General features: G+C 47.9%; 6 non-coding genes across 6 annotated transcripts; all 6 read left to right on the forward strand.

Annotated features, from left to right (window-relative positions):
* The first annotated feature begins 16,615 nt into the window (after nucleotides 1-16,615).
* Nucleotides 16,616-16,687, forward strand: Trnat-cgu (transfer RNA threonine (anticodon CGU)). Its single transcript has one exon. It is a non-coding gene; the product is annotated as a tRNA-Thr (tRNA).
* A 333-nt stretch (nucleotides 16,688-17,020) lies between these two features.
* Nucleotides 17,021-17,094, forward strand: Trnan-guu (transfer RNA asparagine (anticodon GUU)). The gene has a single exon. It is a non-coding gene; the product is annotated as a tRNA-Asn (tRNA).
* Nucleotides 17,095-17,780: 686 nt separating this feature from the next.
* Trnat-cgu (transfer RNA threonine (anticodon CGU)) lies at nucleotides 17,781-17,854 on the forward strand. Its single transcript has one exon. It is a non-coding gene; the product is annotated as a tRNA-Thr (tRNA).
* A 335-nt stretch (nucleotides 17,855-18,189) lies between these two features.
* Trnan-guu (transfer RNA asparagine (anticodon GUU)) lies at nucleotides 18,190-18,263 on the forward strand. The gene has a single exon. It is a non-coding gene; the product is annotated as a tRNA-Asn (tRNA).
* A 5,363-nt stretch (nucleotides 18,264-23,626) lies between these two features.
* On the forward strand, nucleotides 23,627-23,698 carry Trnat-cgu (transfer RNA threonine (anticodon CGU)). The gene has a single exon. It is a non-coding gene; the product is annotated as a tRNA-Thr (tRNA).
* A 333-nt stretch (nucleotides 23,699-24,031) lies between these two features.
* On the forward strand, nucleotides 24,032-24,105 carry Trnan-guu (transfer RNA asparagine (anticodon GUU)). Its single transcript has one exon. It is a non-coding gene; the product is annotated as a tRNA-Asn (tRNA).
* Nucleotides 24,106-24,615: the final 510 nt, after the last annotated feature.

Genomic DNA, 24,615 nt, shown 5'->3' on the forward strand with positions numbered 1-24,615 from the left:
AGGGCCTGTCTCTCGATGTCGATTTGTATTTGGTGTCTCTTAAGTGTCGGTCTGCAGTAGGCCGCTGTTGGCCGAGCGACGTGCAGCTAGTGTGACAATTTGGCTGTGTTTGAGTGATGCCACAGAGCCTTATACACATTCAGCCAAGTGACACTGTAGGTAAAAACATGGCCCTACACAGACGTTCTACTGTTTTCCTATTTATTCGTCATGTGTGACACCGCAGTAGAGCGACGCCCACTACAAAAGACGTATAATTTACATTCAATTTCAGGGTATACGTCGCGAGTGCCATATGACAGGGCCTGTCTCTCGATGTCGATTTGTATTTGGTGTCTCTTAAGTGTCGGTCTGCAGTAGGCCGCTGTTGGCCGAGCGACGTGCAGCTAGTGTGACAATTTGGCTGTGTTTGAGTGATGCCACAGAGCCTTATACACATTCAGCCAAGTGACACTGTAGGTAAAAACATGGCCCTACACAGACGCTCTACTGTTTTCCTATTTATTCGTCATGTGTGACACCGCAGTAGAGCGACGCCCACTACAAAAGACGTATAATTTACATTCAATTTCAGGGTATACGTCGCGAGTGCCATATGACAGGGCCTGTCTCTCGATGTCGATTTGTATTTGGTGTCTCTTAAGTGTCGGTCTGCAGTAGGCCGCTGTTGGCCGAGCGACGTGCAGCTAGTGTGACAATTTGGCTGTGTTTGAGTGATGCCACAGAGCCTTATACACATTCAGCCAAGTGACACTGTAGGTAAAAACATGGCCCTACACAGACGTTCTACTGTTTTCCTATTTATTCGTCATGTGTGACACCGCAGTAGAGCGACGCCCACTACAAAAGACGTATAATTTACATTCAATTTCAGGGTATACGTCGCGAGTGCCATATGACAGGGCCTGTCTCTCGATGTCGATTTGTATTTGGTGTCTCTTAAGTGTCGGTCTGCAGTAGGCCGCTGTTGGCCGAGCGACGTGCAGCTAGTGTGACAATTTGGCTGTGTTTGAGTGATGCCACAGAGCCTTATACACATTCAGCCAAGTGACACTGTAGGTAAAAACATGGCCCTACACAGACGTTCTACTGTTTTCCTATTTATTCGTCATGTGTGACACCGCAGTAGAGCGACGCCCACTACAAAAGACGTATAATTTACATTCAATTTCAGGGTATACGTCGCGAGTGCCATATGACAGGGCCTGTCTCTCGATGTCGATTTGTATTTGGTGTCTCTTAAGTGTCGGTCTGCAGTAGGCCGCTGTTGGCCGAGCGACGTGCAGCTAGTGTGACAATTTGGCTGTGTTTGAGTGATGCCACAGAGCCTTATACACATTCAGCCAAGTGACACTGTAGGTGAAAACATGGCCCTACACAGACGTTCTACTGTTTTCCTATTTATTCGTCATGTGTGACACCGCAGTAGAGCGACGCCCACTACAAAAGACGTATAATTTACATTCAATTTCAGGGTATACGTCGCGAGTGCCATATGACAGGGCCTGTCTCTCGATGTCGATTTGTATTTGGTGTCTCTTAAGTGTCGGTCTGCAGTAGGCCGCTGTTGGCCGAGCGACGTGCAGCTAGTGTGACAATTTGGCTGTGTTTGAGTGATGCCACAGAGCCTTATACACATTCAGCCAAGTGACACTGTAGGTAAAAACATGGCCCTACACAGACGTTCTACTGTTTTCCTATTTATTCGTCATGTGTGACACCGCAGTAGAGCGACGCCCACTACAAAAGACGTATAATTTACATTCAATTTCAGGGTATACGTCGCGAGTGCCATATGACAGGGCCTGTCTCTCGATGTCGATTTGTATTTGGTGTCTCTTAAGTGTCGGTCTGCAGTAGGCCGCTGTTGGCCGAGCGACGTGCAGCTAGTGTGACAATTTGGCTGTGTTTGAGTGATGCCACAGAGCCTTATACACATTCAGCCAAGTGACACTGTAGGTAAAAACATGGCCCTACACAGACGTTCTACTGTTTTCCTATTTATTCGTCATGTGTGACACCGCAGTAGAGCGACGCCCACTACAAAAGACGTATAATTTACATTCAATTTCAGGGTATACGTCGCGAGTGCCATATGACAGGGCCTGTCTCTCGATGTCGATTTGTATTTGGTGTCTCTTAAGTGTCGGTCTGCAGTAGGCCGCTGTTGGCCGAGCGACGTGCAGCTAGTGTGACAATTTGGCTGTGTTTGAGTGATGCCACAGAGCCTTATACACATTCAGCCAAGTGACACTGTAGGTGAAAACATGGCCCTACACAGACGTTCTACTGTTTTCCTATTTATTCGTCATGTGTGACACCGCAGTAGAGCGACGCCCACTACAAAAGACGTATAATTTACATCCAATTTCAGGGTATACGTCGCGAGTGCCATATGACAGGGCCTGTCTCTCGATGTCGATTTGTATTTGGTGTCTCTTAAGTGTCGGTCTGCAGTAGGCCGCTGTTGGCCGAGCGACGTGCAGCTAGTGTGACAATTTGGCTGTGTTTGAGTGATGCCACAGAGCCTTATACACATTCAGCCAAGTGACACTGTAGGTAAAAACATGGCCCTACACAGACGTTCTACTGTTTTCCTATTTATTCGTCATGTGTGACACCGCAGTAGAGCGACGCCCACTACAAAAGACGTATAATTTACATTCAATTTCAGGGTATACGTCGCGAGTGCCATATGACAGGGCCTGTCTCTCGATGTCGATTTGTATTTGGTGTCTCTTAAGTGTCGGTCTGCAGTAGGCCGCTGTTGGCCGAGCGACGTGCAGCTAGTGTGACAATTTGGCTGTGTTTGAGTGATGCCACAGAGCCTTATACACATTCAGCCAAGTGACACTGTAGGTAAAAACATGGCCCTACACAGACGTTCTACTGTTTTCCTATTTATTCGTCATGTGTGACACCGCAGTAGAGCGACGCCCACTACAAAAGACGTATAATTTACATTCAATTTCAGGGTATACGTCGCGAGTGCCATATGACAGGGCCTGTCTCTCGATGTCGATTTGTATTTGGTGTCTCTTAAGTGTCGGTCTGCAGTAGGCCGCTGTTGGCCAAGCGACGTGCAGCTAGTGTGACAATTTGGCTGTGTTTGAGTGATGCCACAGAGCCTTATACACATTCAGCCAAGTGACACTGTAGGTAAAAACATGGCCCTACACAGACGTTTTACTGTTTTCCTATTTATTCGTCATGTGTGACACCGCAGTAGAGCGACGCCCACTACAAAAGACGTATAATTTACATTCAATTTCAGGGTATACGTCGCGAGTGCCATATGACAGGGCCTGTCTCTCGATGTCGATTTGTATTTGGTGTCTCTTAAGTGTCGGTCTGCAGTAGGCCGCTGTTGGCCAAGCGACGTGCAGCTAGTGTGACAATTTGGCTGTGTTTGAGTGATGCCACAGAGCCTTATACACATTCAGCCAAGTGACACTGTAGGTAAAAACATGGCCCTACACAGACGTTCTACTGTTTTCCTATTTATTCGTCATGTGTGACACCGCAGTAGAGCGACGCCCACTACAAAAGACGTATAATTTACATTCAATTTCAGGGTATACGTCGCGAGTGCCATATGACAGGGCCTGTCTCTCGATGTCGATTTGTATTTGGTGTCTCTTAAGTGTCGGTCTGCAGTAGGCCGCTGTTGGCCGAGCGACGTGCAGCTAGTGTGACAATTTGGCTGTGTTTGAGTGATGCCACAGAGCCTTATACACATTCAGCCAAGTGACACTGTAGGTAAAAACATGGCCCTACACAGACGTTCTACTGTTTTCCTATTTATTCGTCATGTGTGACACCGCAGTAGAGCGACGCCCACTACAAAAGACGTATAATTTACATTCAATTTCAGGGTATACGTCGCGAGTGCCATATGACAGGGCCTGTCTCTCGATGTCGATTTGTATTTGGTGTCTCTTAAGTGTCGGTCTGCAGTAGGCCGCTGTTGGCCGAGCGACGTGCAGCTAGTGTGACAATTTGGCTGTGTTTGAGTGATGCCACAGAGCCTTATACACATTCAGCCAAGTGACACTGTAGGTAAAAACATGGCCCTACACAGACGTTCTACTGTTTTCCTATTTATTCGTCATGTGTGACACCGCAGTAGAGCGACGCCCACTACAAAAGACGTATAATTTACATTCAATTTCAGGGTATACGTCGCGAGTGCCATATGACAGGGCCTGTCTCTCGATGTCGATTTGTATTTGGTGTCTCTTAAGTGTCGGTCTGCAGTAGGCCGCTGTTGGCCGAGCGACGTGCAGCTAGTGTGACAATTTGGCTGTGTTTGAGTGATGCCACAGAGCCTTATACACATTCAGCCAAGTGACACTGTAGGTAAAAACATGGCCCTACACAGACGTTCTACTGTTTTCCTATTTATTCGTCATGTGTGACACCGCAGTAGAGCGACGCCCACTACAAAAGACGTATAATTTACATTCAATTTCAGGGTATACGTCGCGAGTGCCATATGACAGGGCCTGTCTCTCGATGTCGATTTGTATTTGGTGTCTCTTAAGTGTCGGTCTGCAGTAGGCCGCTGTTGGCCGAGCGACGTGCAGCTAGTGTGACAATTTGGCTGTGTTTGAGTGATGCCACAGAGCCTTATACACATTCAGCCAAGTGACACTGTAGGTAAAAACATGGCCCTACACAGACGTTCTACTGTTTTCCTATTTATTCGTCATGTGTGACACCGCAGTAGAGCGACGCCCACTACAAAAGACGTATAATTTACATTCAATTTCAGGGTATACGTCGCGAGTGCCATATGACAGGGCCTGTCTCTCGATGTCGATTTGTATTTGGTGTCTCTTAAGTGTCGGTCTGCAGTAGGCCGCTGTTGGCCGAGCGACGTGCAGCTAGTGTGACAATTTGGCTGTGTTTGAGTGATGCCACAGAGCCTTATACACATTCAGCCAAGTGACACTGTAGGTAAAAACATGGCCCTACACAGACGTTCTACTGTTTTCCTATTTATTCGTCATGTGTGACACCGCAGTAGAGCGACGCCCACTACAAAAGACGTATAATTTACATTCAATTTCAGGGTATACGTCGCGAGTGCCATATGACAGGGCCTGTCTCTCGATGTCGATTTGTATTTGGTGTCTCTTAAGTGTCGGTCTGCAGTAGGCCGCTGTTGGCCGAGCGACGTGCAGCTAGTGTGACAATTTGGCTGTGTTTGAGTGATGCCACAGAGCCTTATACACATTCAGCCAAGTGACACTGTAGGTAAAAACATGGCCCTACACAGACGTTCTACTGTTTTCCTATTTATTCGTCATGTGTGACACCGCAGTAGAGCGACGCCCACTACAAAAGACGTATAATTTACATTCAATTTCAGGGTATACGTCGCGAGTGCCATATGACAGGGCCTGTCTCTCGATGTCGATTTGTATTTGGTGTCTCTTAAGTGTCGGTCTGCAGTAGGCCGCTGTTGGCCGAGCGACGTGCAGCTAGTGTGACAATTTGGCTGTGTTTGAGTGATGCCACAGAGCCTTATACACATTCAGCCAAGTGACACTGTAGGTGAAAACATGGCCCTACACAGACGTTCTACTGTTTTCCTATTTATTCGTCATGTGTGACACCGCAGTAGAGCGACGCCCACTACAAAAGACGTATAATTTACATTCAATTTCAGGGTATACGTCGCGAGTGCCATATGACAGGGCCTGTCTCTCGATGTCGATTTGTATTTGGTGTCTCTTAAGTGTCGGTCTGCAGTAGGCCGCTGTTGGCCGAGCGACGTGCAGCTAGTGTGACAATTTGGCTGTGTTTGAGTGATGCCACAGAGCCTTATACACATTCAGCCAAGTGACACTGTAGGTAAAAACATGGCCCTACACAGACGTTCTACTGTTTTCCTATTTATTCGTCATGTGTGACACCGCAGTAGAGCGACGCCCACTACAAAAGACGTATAATTTACATTCAATTTCAGGGTATACGTCGCGAGTGCCATATGACAGGGCCTGTCTCTCGATGTCGATTTGTATTTGGTGTCTCTTAAGTGTCGGTCTGCAGTAGGCCGCTGTTGGCCGAGCGACGTGCAGCTAGTGTGACAATTTGGCTGTGTTTGAGTGATGCCACAGAGCCTTATACACATTCAGCCAAGTGACACTGTAGGTAAAAACATGGCCCTACACAGACGTTCTACTGTTTTCCTATTTATTCGTCATGTGTGACACCGCAGTAGAGCGACGCCCACTACAAAAGACGTATAATTTACATTCAATTTCAGGGTATACGTCGCGAGTGCCATATGACAGGGCCTGTCTCTCGATGTCGATTTGTATTTGGTGTCTCTTAAGTGTCGGTCTGCAGTAGGCCGCTGTTGGCCGAGCGACGTGCAGCTAGTGTGACAATTTGGCTGTGTTTGAGTGATGCCACAGAGCCTTATACACATTCAGCCAAGTGACACTGTAGGTGAAAACATGGCCCTACACAGACGTTCTACTGTTTTCCTATTTATTCGTCATGTGTGACACCGCAGTAGAGCGACGCCCACTACAAAAGACGTATAATTTACATCCAATTTCAGGGTATACGTCGCGAGTGCCATATGACAGGGCCTGTCTCTCGATGTCGATTTGTATTTGGTGTCTCTTAAGTGTCGGTCTGCAGTAGGCCGCTGTTGGCCGAGCGACGTGCAGCTAGTGTGACAATTTGGCTGTGTTTGAGTGATGCCACAGAGCCTTATACACATTCAGCCAAGTGACACTGTAGGTAAAAACATGGCCCTACACAGACGTTCTACTGTTTTCCTATTTATTCGTCATGTGTGACACCGCAGTAGAGCGACGCCCACTACAAAAGACGTATAATTTACATTCAATTTCAGGGTATACGTCGCGAGTGCCATATGACAGGGCCTGTCTCTCGATGTCGATTTGTATTTGGTGTCTCTTAAGTGTCGGTCTGCAGTAGGCCGCTGTTGGCCGAGCGACGTGCAGCTAGTGTGACAATTTGGCTGTGTTTGAGTGATGCCACAGAGCCTTATACACATTCAGCCAAGTGACACTGTAGGTAAAAACATGGCCCTACACAGACGTTCTACTGTTTTCCTATTTATTCGTCATGTGTGACACCGCAGTAGAGCGACGCCCACTACAAAAGACGTATAATTTACATTCAATTTCAGGGTATACGTCGCGAGTGCCATATGACAGGGCCTGTCTCTCGATGTCGATTTGTATTTGGTGTCTCTTAAGTGTCGGTCTGCAGTAGGCCGCTGTTGGCCAAGCGACGTGCAGCTAGTGTGACAATTTGGCTGTGTTTGAGTGATGCCACAGAGCCTTATACACATTCAGCCAAGTGACACTGTAGGTAAAAACATGGCCCTACACAGACGTTTTACTGTTTTCCTATTTATTCGTCATGTGTGACACCGCAGTAGAGCGACGCCCACTACAAAAGACGTATAATTTACATTCAATTTCAGGGTATACGTCGCGAGTGCCATATGACAGGGCCTGTCTCTCGATGTCGATTTGTATTTGGTGTCTCTTAAGTGTCGGTCTGCAGTAGGCCGCTGTTGGCCAAGCGACGTGCAGCTAGTGTGACAATTTGGCTGTGTTTGAGTGATGCCACAGAGCCTTATACACATTCAGCCAAGTGACACTGTAGGTAAAAACATGGCCCTACACAGACGTTCTACTGTTTTCCTATTTATTCGTCATGTGTGACACCGCAGTAGAGCGACGCCCACTACAAAAGACGTATAATTTACATTCAATTTCAGGGTATACGTCGCGAGTGCCATATGACAGGGCCTGTCTCTCGATGTCGATTTGTATTTGGTGTCTCTTAAGTGTCGGTCTGCAGTAGGCCGCTGTTGGCCGAGCGACGTGCAGCTAGTGTGACAATTTGGCTGTGTTTGAGTGATGCCACAGAGCCTTATACACATTCAGCCAAGTGACACTGTAGGTAAAAACATGGCCCTACACAGACGTTCTACTGTTTTCCTATTTATTCGTCATGTGTGACACCGCAGTAGAGCGACGCCCACTACAAAAGACGTATAATTTACATTCAATTTCAGGGTATACGTCGCGAGTGCCATATGACAGGGCCTGTCTCTCGATGTCGATTTGTATTTGGTGTCTCTTAAGTGTCGGTCTGCAGTAGGCCGCTGTTGGCCGAGCGACGTGCAGCTAGTGTGACAATTTGGCTGTGTTTGAGTGATGCCACAGAGCCTTATACACATTCAGCCAAGTGACACTGTAGGTAAAAACATGGCCCTACACAGACGTTCTACTGTTTTCCTATTTATTCGTCATGTGTGACACCGCAGTAGAGCGACGCCCACTACAAAAGACGTATAATTTACATTCAATTTCAGGGTATACGTCGCGAGTGCCATATGACAGGGCCTGTCTCTCGATGTCGATTTGTATTTGGTGTCTCTTAAGTGTCGGTCTGCAGTAGGCCGCTGTTGGCCGAGCGACGTGCAGCTAGTGTGACAATTTGGCTGTGTTTGAGTGATGCCACAGAGCCTTATACACATTCAGCCAAGTGACACTGTAGGTAAAAACATGGCCCTACACAGACGTTCTACTGTTTTCCTATTTATTCGTCATGTGTGACACCGCAGTAGAGCGACGCCCACTACAAAAGACGTATAATTTACATTCAATTTCAGGGTATACGTCGCGAGTGCCATATGACAGGGCCTGTCTCTCGATGTCGATTTGTATTTGGTGTCTCTTAAGTGTCGGTCTGCAGTAGGCCGCTGTTGGCCGAGCGACGTGCAGCTAGTGTGACAATTTGGCTGTGTTTGAGTGATGCCACAGAGCCTTATACACATTCAGCCAAGTGACACTGTAGGTAAAAACATGGCCCTACACAGACGTTCTACTGTTTTCCTATTTATTCGTCATGTGTGACACCGCAGTAGAGCGACGCCCACTACAAAAGACGTATAATTTACATTCAATTTCAGGGTATACGTCGCGAGTGCCATATGACAGGGCCTGTCTCTCGATGTCGATTTGTATTTGGTGTCTCTTAAGTGTCGGTCTGCAGTAGGCCGCTGTTGGCCGAGCGACGTGCAGCTAGTGTGACAATTTGGCTGTGTTTGAGTGATGCCACAGAGCCTTATACACATTCAGCCAAGTGACACTGTAGGTAAAAACATGGCCCTACACAGACGTTCTACTGTTTTCCTATTTATTCGTCATGTGTGACACCGCAGTAGAGCGACGCCCACTACAAAAGACGTATAATTTACATTCAATTTCAGGGTATACGTCGCGAGTGCCATATGACAGGGCCTGTCTCTCGATGTCGATTTGTATTTGGTGTCTCTTAAGTGTCGGTCTGCAGTAGGCCGCTGTTGGCCGAGCGACGTGCAGCTAGTGTGACAATTTGGCTGTGTTTGAGTGATGCCACAGAGCCTTATACACATTCAGCCAAGTGACACTGTAGGTAAAAACATGGCCCTACACAGACGTTCTACTGTTTTCCTATTTATTCGTCATGTGTGACACCGCAGTAGAGCGACGCCCACTACAAAAGACGTATAATTTACATTCAATTTCAGGGTATACGTCGCGAGTGCCATATGACAGGGCCTGTCTCTCGATGTCGATTTGTATTTGGTGTCTCTTAAGTGTCGGTCTGCAGTAGGCCGCTGTTGGCCGAGCGACGTGCAGCTAGTGTGACAATTTGGCTGTGTTTGAGTGATGCCACAGAGCCTTATACACATTCAGCCAAGTGACACTGTAGGTAAAAACATGGCCCTACACAGACGTTCTACTGTTTTCCTATTTATTCGTCATGTGTGACACCGCAGTAGAGCGACGCCCACTACAAAAGACGTATAATTTACATTCAATTTCAGGGTATACGTCGCGAGTGCCATATGACAGGGCCTGTCTCTCGATGTCGATTTGTATTTGGTGTCTCTTAAGTGTCGGTCTGCAGTAGGCCGCTGTTGGCCGAGCGACGTGCAGCTAGTGTGACAATTTGGCTGTGTTTGAGTGATGCCACAGAGCCTTATACACATTCAGCCAAGTGACACTGTAGGTAAAAACATGGCCCTACACAGACGTTCTACTGTTTTCCTATTTATTCGTCATGTGTGACACCGCAGTAGAGCGACGCCCACTACAAAAGACGTATAATTTACATTCAATTTCAGGGTATACGTCGCGAGTGCCATATGACAGGGCCTGTCTCTCGATGTCGATTTGTATTTGGTGTCTCTTAAGTGTCGGTCTGCAGTAGGCCGCTGTTGGCCGAGCGACGTGCAGCTAGTGTGACAATTTGGCTGTGTTTGAGTGATGCCACAGAGCCTTATACACATTCAGCCAAGTGACACTGTAGGTAAAAACATGGCCCTACACAGACGTTCTACTGTTTTCCTATTTATTCGTCATGTGTGACACCGCAGTAGAGCGACGCCCACTACAAAAGACGTATAATTTACATTCAATTTCAGGGTATACGTCGCGAGTGCCATATGACAGGGCCTGTCTCTCGATGTCGATTTGTATTTGGTGTCTCTTAAGTGTCGGTCTGCAGTAGGCCGCTGTTGGCCGAGCGACGTGCAGCTAGTGTGACAATTTGGCTGTGTTTGAGTGATGCCACAGAGCCTTATACACATTCAGCCAAGTGACACTGTAGGTAAAAACATGGCCCTACACAGACGTTCTACTGTTTTCCTATTTATTCGTCATGTGTGACACCGCAGTAGAGCGACGCCCACTACAAAAGACGTATAATTTACATTCAATTTCAGGGTATACGTCGCGAGTGCCATATGACAGGGCCTGTCTCTCGATGTCGATTTGTATTTGGTGTCTCTTAAGTGTCGGTCTGCAGTAGGCCGCTGTTGGCCGAGCGACGTGCAGCTAGTGTGACAATTTGGCTGTGTTTGAGTGATGCCACAGAGCCTTATACACATTCAGCCAAGTGACACTGTAGGTAAAAACATGGCCCTACACAGACGTTCTACTGTTTTCCTATTTATTCGTCATGTGTGACACCGCAGTAGAGCGACGCCCACTACAAAAGACGTATAATTTACATTCAATTTCAGGGTATACGTCGCGAGTGCCATATGACAGGGCCTGTCTCTCGATGTCGATTTGTATTTGGTGTCTCTTAAGTGTCGGTCTGCAGTAGGCCGCTGTTGGCCGAGCGACGTGCAGCTAGTGTGACAATTTGGCTGTGTTTGAGTGATGCCACAGAGCCTTATACACATTCAGCCAAGTGACACTGTAGGTAAAAACATGGCCCTACACAGACGTTCTACTGTTTTCCTATTTATTCGTCATGTGTGACACCGCAGTAGAGCGACGCCCACTACAAAAGACGTATAATTTACATTCAATTTCAGGGTATACGTCGCGAGTGCCATATGACAGGGCCTGTCTCTCGATGTCGATTTGTATTTGGTGTCTCTTAAGTATCGGTCTGCAGTAGGCCGCTGTTGGCCGAGCGACGTGCAGCTAGTGTGACAATTTGGCTGTGTTTGAGTGATGCCACAGAGCCTTATACACATTCAGCCAAGTGACACTGTAGGTAAAAACATGGCCCTACACAGACGTTCTACTGTTTTCCTATTTATTCGTCATGTGTGACACCGCAGTAGAGCGACGCCCACTACAAAAGACGTATAATTTACATTCAATTTCAGGGTATACGTCGCGAGTGCCATATGACAGGGCCTGTCTCTCGATGTCGATTTGTATTTGGTGTCTCTTAAGTGTCGGTCTGCAGTAGGCCGCTGTTGGCCGAGCGACGTGCAGCTAGTGTGACAATTTGGCTGTGTTTGAGTGATGCCACAGAGCCTTATACACATTCAGCCAAGTGACACTGTAGGTAAAAACATGGCCCTACACAGACGTTCTACTGTTTTCCTATTTATTCGTCATGTGTGACACCGCAGTAGAGCGACGCCCACTACAAAAGACGTATAATTTACATTCAATTTCAGGGTATACGTCGCGAGTGCCATATGACAGGGCCTGTCTCTCGATGTCGATTTGTATTTGGTGTCTCTTAAGTGTCGGTCTGCAGTAGGCCGCTGTTGGCCGAGCGACGTGCAGCTAGTGTGACAATTTGGCTGTGTTTGAGTGATGCCACAGAGCCTTATACACATTCAGCCAAGTGACACTGTAGGTAAAAACATGGCCCTACACAGACGTTCTACTGTTTTCCTATTTATTCGTCATGTGTGACACCGCAGTAGAGCGACGCCCACTACAAAAGACGTATAATTTACATTCAATTTCAGGGTATACGTCGCGAGTGCCATATGACAGGGCCTGTCTCTCGATGTCGATTTGTATTTGGTGTCTCTTAAGTGTCGGTCTGCAGTAGGCCGCTGTTGGCCGAGCGACGTGCAGCTAGTGTGACAATTTGGCTGTGTTTGAGTGATGCCACAGAGCCTTATACACATTCAGCCAAGTGACACTGTAGGTAAAAACATGGCCCTACACAGACGTTCTACTGTTTTCCTATTTATTCGTCATGTGTGACACCGCAGTAGAGCGACGCCCACTACAAAAGACGTATAATTTACATTCAATTTCAGGGTATACGTCGCGAGTGCCATATGACAGGGCCTGTCTCTCGATGTCGATTTGTATTTGGTGTCTCTTAAGTGTCGGTCTGCAGTAGGCCGCTGTTGGCCGAGCGACGTGCAGCTAGTGTGACAATTTGGCTGTGTTTGAGTGATGCCACAGAGCCTTATACACATTCAGCCAAGTGACACTGTAGGTAAAAACATGGCCCTACACAGACGTTCTACTGTTTTCCTATTTATTCGTCATGTGTGACACCGCAGTAGAGCGACGCCCACTACAAAAGACGTATAATTTACATTCAATTTCAGGGTATACGTCGCGAGTGCCATATGACAGGGCCTGTCTCTCGATGTCGATTTGTATTTGGTGTCTCTTAAGTGTCGGTCTGCAGTAGGCCGCTGTTGGCCGAGCGACGTGCAGCTAGTGTGACAATTTGGCTGTGTTTGAGTGATGCCACAGAGCCTTATACACATTCAGCCAAGTGACACTGTAGGTAAAAACATGGCCCTACACAGACGTTCTACTGTTTTCCTATTTATTCGTCATGTGTGACACCGCAGTAGAGCGACGCCCACTACAAAAGACGTATAATTTACATTCAATTTCAGGGTATACGTCGCGAGTGCCATATGACAGGGCCTGTCTCTCGATGTCGATTTGTATTTGGTGTCTCTTAAGTGTCGGTCTGCAGTAGGCCGCTGTTGGCCGAGCGACGTGCAGCTAGTGTGACAATTTGGCTGTGTTTGAGTGATGCCACAGAGCCTTATACACATTCAGCCAAGTGACACTGTAGGTAAAAACATGGCCCTACACAGACGTTCTACTGTTTTCCTATTTATTCGTCATGTGTGACACCGCAGTAGAGCGACGCCCACTACAAAAGACGTATAATTTACATTCAATTTCAGGGTATACGTCGCGAGTGCCATATGACAGGGCCTGTCTCTCGATGTCGATTTGTATTTGGTGTCTCTTAAGTGTCGGTCTGCAGTAGGCCGCTGTTGGCCGAGCGACGTGCAGCTAGTGTGACAATTTGGCTGTGTTTGAGTGATGCCACAGAGCCTTATACACATTCAGCCAAGTGACACTGTAGGTAAAAACATGGCCCTACACAGACGTTCTACTGTTTTCCTATTTATTCGTCATGTGTGACACCGCAGTAGAGCGACGCCCACTACAAAAGACGTATAATTTACATTCAATTTCAGGGTATACGTCGCGAGTGCCATATGACAGGGCCTGTCTCTCGATGTCGATTTGTATTTGGTGTCTCTTAAGTGTCGGTCTGCAGTAGGCCGCTGTTGGCCGAGCGACGTGCAGCTAGTGTGACAATTTGGCTGTGTTTGAGTGATGCCACAGAGCCTTATACACATTCAGCCAAGTGACACTGTAGGTAAAAACATGGCCCTACACAGACGTTCTACTGTTTTCCTATTTATTCGTCATGTGTGACACCGCAGTAGAGCGACGCCCACTACAAAAGACGTATAATTTACATTCAATTTCAGGGTATACGTCGCGAGTGCCATATGACAGGGCCTGTCTCTCGATGTCGATTTGTATTTGGTGTCTCTTAAGTGTCGGTCTGCAGTAGGCCGCTGTTGGCCGAGCGACGTGCAGCTAGTGTGACAATTTGGCTGTGTTTGAGTGATGCCACAGAGCCTTATACACATTCAGCCAAGTGACACTGTAGGTAAAAACATGGCCCTACACAGACGTTCTACTGTTTTCCTATTTATTCGTCATGTGTGACACCGCAGTAGAGCGACGCCCACTACAAAAGACGTATAATTTACATTCAATTTCAGGGTATACGTCGCGAGTGCCATATGACAGGGCCTGTCTCTCGATGTCGATTTGTATTTGGTGTCTCTTAAGTGTCGGTCTGCAGTAGGCCGCTGTTGGCCGAGCGACGTGCAGCTAGTGTGACAATTTGGCTGTGTTTGAGTGATGCCACAGAGCCTTATACACATTCAGCCAAGTGACACTGTAGGTAAAAACATGGCCCTACACAGACGTTCTACTGTTTTCCTATTTATTCGTCATGTGTGACACCGCAGTAGAGCGACGCCCACTACAAAAGACGTATAATTTACATTCAATTTCAGGGTATACGTCGCGAGTGCCATATGACAGGGCCTGTCTCTCGATGTCGATTTGTATTTGGTGTCTCTTAAGTGTCGGTCTGCAGTAGGCCGCTGTTGGCCGAGCGACGTGCAGCTAGTGTGACAATTTGGCTGTGTTTGAGTGATGCCACAGAGCCTTATACACATTCAGCCAAGTGACACTGTAGGTAAAAACATGGCCCTACACAGACGTTCTACTGTTTTCCTATTTATTCGTCATGTGTGACACCGCAGTAGAGCGACGCCCACTACAAAAGACGTATAATTTACATTCAATTTCAGGGTATACGTCGCGAGTGCCATATGACAGGGCCTGTCTCTCGATGTCGATTTGTATTTGGTGTCTCTTAAGTGTCGGTCTGCAGTAGGCCGCTGTTGGCCGAGCGACGTGCAGCTAGTGTGACAATTTGGCTGTGTTTGAGTGATGCCACAGAGCCTTATACACATTCAGCCAAGTGACACTGTAGGTAAAAACATGGCCCTACACAGACGTTCTACTGTTTTCCTATTTATTCGTCATGTGTGACACCGCAGTAGAGCGACGCCCACTACAAAAGACGTATAATTTACATTCAATTTCAGGGTATACGTCGCGAGTGCCATATGACAGGGCCTGTCTCTCGATGTCGATTTGTATTTGGTGTCTCTTAAGTGTCGGTCTGCAGTAGGCCGCTGTTGGCCGAGCGACGTGCAGCTAGTGTGACAATTTGGCTGTGTTTGAGTGATGCCACAGAGCCTTATACACATTCAGCCAAGTGACACTGTAGGTAAAAACATGGCCCTACACAGACGTTCTACTGTTTTCCTATTTATTCGTCATGTGTGACACCGCAGTAGAGCGACGCCCACTACAAAAGACGTATAATTTACATTCAATTTCAGGGTATACGTCGCGAGTGCCATATGACAGGGCCTGTCTCTCGATGTCGATTTGTATTTGGTGTCTCTTAAGTATCGGTCTGCAGTAGGCCGCTGTTGGCCGAGCGACGTGCAGCTAGTGTGACAATTTGGCTGTGTTTGAGTGATGCCACAGAGCCTTATACACATTCAGCCAAGTGACACTGTAGGTAAAAACATGGCCCTACACAGACGTTCTACTGTTTTCCTATTTATTCGTCATGTGTGACACCGCAGTAGAGCGACGCCCACTACAAAAGACGTATAATTTACATTCAATTTCAGGGTATACGTCGCGAGTGCCATATGACAGGGCCTGTCTCTCGATGTCGATTTGTATTTGGTGTCTCTTAAGTGTCGGTCTGCAGTAGGCCGCTGTTGGCCGAGCGACGTGCAGCTAGTGTGACAATTTGGCTGTGTTTGAGTGATGCCACAGAGCCTTATACACATTCAGCCAAGTGACACTGTAGGTAAAAACATGGCCCTACACAGACGATCTACTGTTTTCCTATTTATTCGTCATGTGTGACACCGCAGTAGAGCGACGCCCACTACAAAAGACGTATAATTTACATTCAATTTCAGGGTATACGTCGCGAGTGCCATATGACACGGCCTGTCTCTCGATGTCGATTTGTATTTGGTGTCTCTTAAGTGTCGGTCTGCAGTAGGCCGCTGTTGGCCGAGCGACGTGCAGTCGCCTTACATGAAGCCCCATGGGCAACGCCAGCGCCACTGTGGACAACAGCATACTGTAGCCAGAGAGAGGAGCCGAAAGGCGCATTTCGCAGTCGAGCCACGCTATCCCACAAGCTGTGCACTAGGTCAGGATTGCGCAGACCGCAAACTTTTGCTGGCCCGACGCTCGTCGTCGATCGTAAGGGCGAAACATTCAAGAGATTTGGAAAACGGCAATTTGGACAACCCCAGCAGCAGCTGTGTGCCAAATCCGATATCTGGTCGAGGGCTGCAAGATTCAGTATGATGAAGTAACAATTTGGGGATAGCTCACAAACGCTAAGCTGCGCCTTCTTAGCTCAGTGGTAGAGCACTGGTCTCGTAAACCGGGGGTCGTGAGTTCGAACCTCACAGAAGGCATTCATTTTTTAAACCTTCCTGCAAGGAGCGGAGCTATCTCGAGCAACATCTAACACATGGCAGTACACTGAATGAAAGGGATGTTCTACAACCTATGACAAGTATTCTACTGGCCTCAGAGGTTTTCTGAATTCATAGGCAGAACATTGGTTTGTATGCATTTTGTAGTATAGTGTCATGCTTGGCGATGTCATTCGTTTGCGAGCCTCGCTACAGTGTGCATGCACGTTATCCATGTGAAGAGGCGTAAGTAAATGCTACCACTCTGCGAGATTCCTGCAGAAGCTATACGAATTGCGTTGATATACAGAGCACAAGGGAGCCAAACCCAAGGCCTCCGTGGCGCAATCGGCTAGCGCGTTCGGCTGTTAACCGAAAGGTTGGTGGTTCGAGCCCACCCGGGGGCGAAATCGTTTTAACCGGCACCGAGGTGAGGACATACGTCAACTTTGTTAGAGATGCCCAGCTAGTGTGACAATGTTGCTGTGTTTGAGTGATGCCACTGAGCCTTATACACATTCAGCCAAGTGACACTGTAGGTAAAAACATGGCCCTACACAGACGTTCTGCTGTTTTCCTTTTTATTCGTCATGTGTGACACTGCAGTAGAGCGACGCCCACCACAAAAGACGTATTCTTTACATTCAATTTCAGCGTATACATCGCGAGTGCCATATGACAGGGCCTGTCTCTCGATGTCGATTTGTATTTGGTGACTCTTAAGTGTCGGTCTGCAGTAGGCCGCTGTTGGCCGAGCGACGTGCAGTCGCCTTACATGAAGCCCCATGGGCAACGCCAGCGCCACTGTGGGCAACAGCATACTGTAGCCAGAGAGAGGAGCCGAAAGGCGCATTTCGCAGTCGAGCCACGCTATCCCACAAGCTGTGCACTAGGTCAGGATTGCGCAGACCGCAAACTTTTGCTGGCCCGACGCTCGTCGTCGATCGTAAGGGCGAAACATTCAAGAGATTTGGAAAACGGCAATTTGGACAACCCCAGCAGCAGCTGTGTGCCAAATCCGATATCTGGTCGAGGGCTGCAAGATTCAGTATGATGAAGTAACAATTTGGGGATAGTTCACAAACGCTAAGCTGCCCCTTGTTAGCTCAGTGGTGGAGCACTGGTCTCGTAAACCGGGGGTCGTGAGTTCGAACCTCACAGAAGGCATTCATTTTTTAAACCTTCCTGCAAGGAGCGGAGCTATCTCGAGCAACATCTAACACATGGCAGTACACTGAATGAAAGGGATGTTCTACAACCTATGACAAGTATTCTACTGGCCTCAGAGGTTTTCTGAATTCATACGCAGAACATTGGTTTGTATGCATTTTGTAGTATAGTGTCATGCTTGGCGATGTCATTCGTTTGCGAGCCTCGCTACAGTGTGCATGCACGTTATCCATGTGAAGAGGCGTAAGAAAAAATGCTACCAGTCTGCGAGATTCCTGCAGAAGCTATACGAATTGCGTTGATATACAGAGCACAAGGTAGCCAAACCCAAGGCCTCCGTGGCGCAATCGGCTAGCGCGTTCGGCTGTTAACCGAAAGGTTGGTGGTTCGAGCCCACCCGGGGGCGAAATCGTTCTAACCGGCACCGAGGTGAGGACGTACGTCAACTTTGTTAGAGATACACAGCTAGTGTGACAATTTGGCTGTGTTTGAGTGATGCCACAGAGCCTTATACACATTCAGCCAAGTGACACTGTAGGTAAAAACATGGCCCTACACAGACGATCTGCTGTTTTCCTTTTTATTCGTCATGTGTGACACTGCAGTAGAGCGACGCCCGCCACAAAAGACGTATTCTTTACATTCAATTTCAGCGTATACGTCGCGAGTGCCATATGACAGGGCCTGTCTCTCGATGTCGATTTGTATTTGGTGACTCTTAAGTGTCGGTCTGCAGTAGGCCGCTGTTGGCCGAGCGACGTGCAGTCGCATCGTTTTAACCGGCACCGAGGTGAGGACATACGTCAACTTTGTTAGAGATGCACAGCTAGTGTGACAATTTGGCTGTGTTTGAGTGATGCCACAGAGCCTTATACACATTCAGCCAAGTGACACTGTAGGTAAAAACATGGCCCTACACAGACGTTCTGCTGTTTTCCTTTTTATTCGTCATGTGTGACACTGCAGTAGAGCGACGCCCACCACAAAAGACGTATTCTTTACATTCAATTTCAGCGTATACGTCGCGAGTGCCATATGACAGGGCCTGTCTCTCGATGTCGATTTGTATTTGGTGACTCTTAAGTGTCGGTCTGCAGTAGGCCGCTGTTGGCCGAGCGACGTGCAGTCGCATCGTTTTAACCGGCACCGAGGTGAGGACATACGTCAACCTTGTTAGAGATGCACAGCTAGTGTGACAATTTGGCTGTGTTTGAGTGATGCCACAGAGCCTTATACACATTCAGCCAAGTGACACTGTAGGTAAAAACATGGCCCTACACAGACGTTCTGCTGTTTTCCTTTTTATTCGTCATGTGTGACACTGCAGTAGAGCGACGCCCACCACAAAAGACGTATTCTTTACATTCAATTTCAGCGTATACGTCGCGAGTGCCATATGACAGGGCCTGTCTCTCGATGTCGATTTGTATTTGGTGACTCTTAAGTGTCGGTCTGCAGTAGGCCGCTGTTGGCCGAGCGACGTGCAGTCGCATCGTTTTAACCGGCACCGAGGTGAGGACATACGTCAACTTTGTTAGAGATGCACAGCTAGTGTGACAATTTGGCTGTGTTTGAGTGATGCCACAGAGCCTTATACACATTCAGCCAAGTGACACTGTAGGTAAAAACATGGCCCTACACAGACGTTCTGCTGTTTTCCTTTTTATTCGTCATGTGTGACACTGCAGTAGAGCGACGCCCACCACAAAAGACACATTCAATTTCAGCGTATACGTCGCGAGTGCCATATGACAGGGCCTGTCTCTCGATGTCGATTTGTATTTGGTGACTCTTAAGTGTCGGTCTGCAGTAGGCCGCTGTTGGCCGAGCGACGTGCAGTCGCATCGTTTTAACCGGCACCGAGGTGAGGACATACGTCAACTTTGTTAGAGATGCACAGCTAGTGTGACAATTTGGCTGTGTTTGAGTGATGCCACAGAGCCTTATACACATTCAGCCAAGTGACACTGTAGGTAAAAACATGGCCCTACACAGACGTTCTGCTGTTTTCCTTTTTATTCGTCATGTGTGACACTGCAGTAGAGCGACGCCCACCACAAAAGACGTATTCTTTACATTCAATTTCAGCGTATACGTCGCGAGTGCCATATGACAGGGCCTGTCTCTCGATGTCGATTTGTATTTGGTGACTCTTAAGTGTCGGTCTGCAGTAGGCCGCTGTTGGCCGAGCGACGTGCAGTCGCATCGTTTTAACCGGCACCGAGGTGAGGACATACGTCAACTTTGTTAGAGATGCACAGCTAGTGTGACAATTTGGCTGTGTTTGAGTGATGCCACAGAGCCTTATACACATTCAGCCAAGTGACACTGTAGGTAAAAACATGGCCCTACACAGACGTTCTGCTGTTTTCCTTTTTATTCGTCATGTGTGACACTGCAGTAGAGCGACGCCCACCACAAAAGACGTATTCTTTACATTCAATTTCAGCGTATACGTCGCGAGTGCCATATGACAGGGCCTGTCTCTCGATGTCGATTTGTATTTGGTGACTCTTAAGTGTCGGTCTGCAGTAGGCCGCTGTTGGCCGAGCGACGTGCAGTCGCATCGTTTTAACCGGCACCGAGGTGAGGACATACGTCAACTTTGTTAGAGATGCACAGCTAGTGTGACAATTTGGCTGTGTTTGAGTGATGCCACAGAGCCTTATACACATTCAGCCAAGTGACACTGTAGGTAAAAACATGGCCCTACACAGACGTTCTGCTGTTTTCCTTTTTATTCGTCATGTGTGACACTGCAGTAGAGCGACGCCCACCACAAAAGACGTATTCTTTACATTCAATTTCAGCGTATACGTCGCGAGTGCCATATGACAGGGCCTGTCTCTCGATGTCGATTTGTATTTGGTGACTCTTAAGTGTCGGTCTGCAGTAGGCCGCTGTTGGCCGAGCAACGTGCAGTCGCATCGTTTTAACCGGCACCGAGGTGAGGACATACGTCAACTTTGTTAGAGATGCACAGCTAGTGTGACAATTTGGCTGTGTTTGAGTGATGCCACAGAGCCTTATACACATTCAGCCAAGTGACACTGTAGGTAAAAACATGGCCCTACACAGACGTTCTGCTGTTTTCCTTTTTATTCGTCATGTGTGACACTGCAGTAGAGCGACGCCCACCACAAAAGACGTATTCTTTACATTCAATTTCAGCGTATACGTCGCGAGTGCCATATGACAGGGCCTGTCTCTCGATGTCGATTTGTATTTGGTGACTCTTAAGTGTCGGTCTGCAGTAGGCCGCTGTTGGCCGAGCGACGTGCAGTCGCATCGTTTTAACCGGCACCGAGGTGAGGACATACGTCAACTTTGTTAGAGATGCACAGCTAGTGTGACAATTTGGCTGTGTTTGAGTGATGCCACAGAGCCTTATACACATTCAGCCAAGTGACACTGTAGGTAAAAACATGGCCCTACACAGACGTTCTGCTGTTTTCCTTTTTATTCGTCATGTGTGACACTGCAGTAGAGCGACGCCCACCACAAAAGACACATTCAATTTCAGCGTATACGTCGCGAGTGCCATATGACAGGGCCTGTCTCTCGATGTCGATTTGTATTTGGTGACTCTTAAGTGTCGGTCTGCAGTAGGCCGCTGTTGGCCGAGCGACGTGCAGTCGCATCGTTTTAACCGGCACCGAGGTGAGGACATACGTCAACTTTGTTAGAGATGCACAGCTAGTGTGACAATTTGGCTGTGTTGGAGTGATGCCACAGAGCCTTATACACATTCAGCCAAGTGACACTGTAGGTAAAAACATGGCCCTACACAGACGTTCTGCTGTTTTCCTTTTTATTCGTCATGTGTGACACTGCAGTAGAGCGACGCCCACCACAAAAGACGTATTCTTTACATTCAATTTCAGCGTATACGTCGCGAGTGCCATATGACAGGGCCTGTCTCTCGATGTCGATTTGTATTTGGTGACTCTTAAGTGTCGGTCTGCAGTAGGCCGCTGTTGGCCGAGCGACGTGCAGTCGCATCGTTTTAACCGGCACCGAGGTGAGGACATACGTCAACTTTGTTAGAGATGCACAGCTAGTGTGACAATTTGGCTGTGTTTGAGTGATGCCACAGAGCCTTATACACATTCAGCCAAGTGACACTGTAGGTAAAAACATGGCCCTACACAGACGTTCTGCTGTTTTCCTTTTTATTCGTCATGTGTGACACTGCAGTAGAGCGACGCCCACCACAAAAGACGTATTCTTTACATTCAATTTCAGCGTATACGTCGCGAGTGCCATATGACAGGGCCTGTCTCTCGATGTCGATTTGTATTTGGTGACTCTTAAGTGTCGGTCTGCAGTAGGCCGCTGTTGGCCGAGCGACGTGCAGTCGCATCGTTTTAACCGGCACCGAGGTGAGGACATACGTCAACTTTGTTAGAGATGCACAGCTAGTGTGACAATTTGGCTGTGTTTGAGTGATGCCACAGAGCCTTATACACATTCAGCCAAGTGACACTGTAGGTAAAAACATGGCCCTACACAGACGTTCTGCTGTTTTCCTTTTTATTCGTCATGTGTGACACTACAGTAGAGCGACGCCCACCACAAAAGACGTATTCTTTACATTCAATTTCAGCGTATACGTCGCGAGTGCCATATGACAGGGCCTGTCTCTCGATGTCGATTTGTATTTGGTGACTCTTAAGTGTCGGTCTGCAGTAGGCCGCTGTTGGCCGAGCAACGTGCAGTCGCATCGTTTTAACCGGCACCGAGGTGAGGACATACGTCAACTTTGTTAGAGATGCACAGCTAGTGTGACAATTTGGCTGTGTTTGAGTGATGCCACAGAGCCTTATACACATTCAGCCAAGTGACACTGTAGGTAAAAACATGGCCCTACACAGACGTTCTGCTGTTTTCCTTTTTATTCGTCATGTGTGACACTGCAGTAGAGCGACGCCCACCACAAAAGACGTATTCTTTACATTCAATTTCAGCGTATACGTCGCGAGTGCCATATGACAGGGCCTGTCTCTCGATGTCGATTTGTATTTGGTGACTCTTAAGTGTCGGTCTGCAGTAGGCCGCTGTTGGCCGAGCGACGTGCAGTCGCATCGTTTTAACCGGCACCGAGGTGAGGACATACGTCAACTTTGTTAGAGATGCACAGCTAGTGTGACAATTTGGCTGTGTTTGAGTGATGCCACAGAGCCTTATACACATTCAGCCAAGTGACACTGTAGGTAAAAACATGGCCCTACACAGACGTTCTGCTGTTTTCCTTTTTATTCGTCATGTGTGACACTGCAGTAGAGCGACGCCCACCACAAAAGACGTATTCTTTACATTCAATTTCAGCGTATACGTCGCGAGTGCCATATGACAGGGCCTGTCTCTCGATGTCGATTTGTATTTGGTGACTCTTAAGTGTCGGTCTGCAGTAGGCCGCTGTTAGCCGAGCGACGTGCAGTCGCCTTACATGAAGCCCCATGGGCAACGCCAGCGCCACTGTGGACAACAGCATACTGTAGCCAGAGAGAGGAGCCGAAAGGCGCATTTCGCAGTCGAGCCACGCTATCCCACAAGCTGTGCACTAGGTCAGGATTGCGCAGACCGCAAACTTTTGCTGGCCCGACGCTCGTCGTCGATCGTAAGGGCGAAACATACAAGAGATTTGGAAAACGGCAATTTGGACAACCCCAGCAGCAGCTGTGTGCCAAATCCGATATCTGGTCGAGGGCTGCAAGATTCAGTATGATGAAGTAACAATTTGGGGATAGCTCACAAACGCTAAGCTGCGCCTTCTTAGCTCAGTGGTAGAGCACTGGTCTCGTAAACCGGGGGTCGTGAGTTCGAACCTCACAGAAGGCATTCATTTTTTAAACCTTCCTGCAAGGAGCGGAGCTATCTCGAGCAACATCTAACACATGGCAGTACACTGAATGAAAGGGATGTTCTACAACCTATGACAAGTATTCTACTGGCCTCAGAGGTTTTCTGAATTCATAGGCAGAACATTGGTTTGTATGCATTTTGTAGTATAGTGTCATGCTTGGCGATGTCATTCGTTTGCGAGCCTCGCTACAGTGTGCATGCACGTTATCCATGTGAAGAGGCGTAAGCAAATGCTACCAGTCTGCGAGATTCCTGCAGAAGCTATAAGAATTGCGTTGATATACAGAGCACAAGGTAGCCAAACCCAAGGCCTCCGTGGCGCAATCGGCTAGCGCGTTCGGCTGTTAACCGAAAGGTTGGTGGTTCGAGCCCACCCGGGGGCGAAATCGTTCTAACCGGCACCGAGGTGAGGACGTACGTCAACTTTGTTAGAGATACACAGCTAGTGTGACAATTTGGCTGTGTTTGAGTGATGCCACAGAGCCTTATACACATTCAGCCAAGTGACACTGTAGGTAAAAACATGGCCCTACACAGACGATCTGCTGTTTTCCTTTTTATTCGTCATGTGTGACACTGCAGTAGAGCGACGCCCGCCACAAAAGACGTATTCTTTACATTCAATTTCAGCGTATACGTCGCGAGTGCCATATGACAGGGCCTGTCTCTCGATGTCGATTTGTATTTGGTGACTCTTAAGTGTCGGTCTGCAGTAGGCCGCTGTTGGCCGAGCGACGTGCAGTCGCATCGTTTTAACCGGCACCGAGGTGAGGACATACGTCAACTTTGTTAGAGATGCACAGCTAGTGTGACAATTTGGCTGTGTTTGAGTGATGCCACAGAGCCTTATACACATTCAGCCAAGTGACACTGTAGGTAAAAACATGGCCCTA

Source organism: Schistocerca serialis, chromosome 6 (assembly GCF_023864345.2).
Source record: "Schistocerca serialis cubense isolate TAMUIC-IGC-003099 chromosome 6, iqSchSeri2.2, whole genome shotgun sequence".
In the NCBI taxonomy this organism is placed as follows: domain Eukaryota; kingdom Metazoa; phylum Arthropoda; class Insecta; order Orthoptera; family Acrididae; genus Schistocerca; species Schistocerca serialis.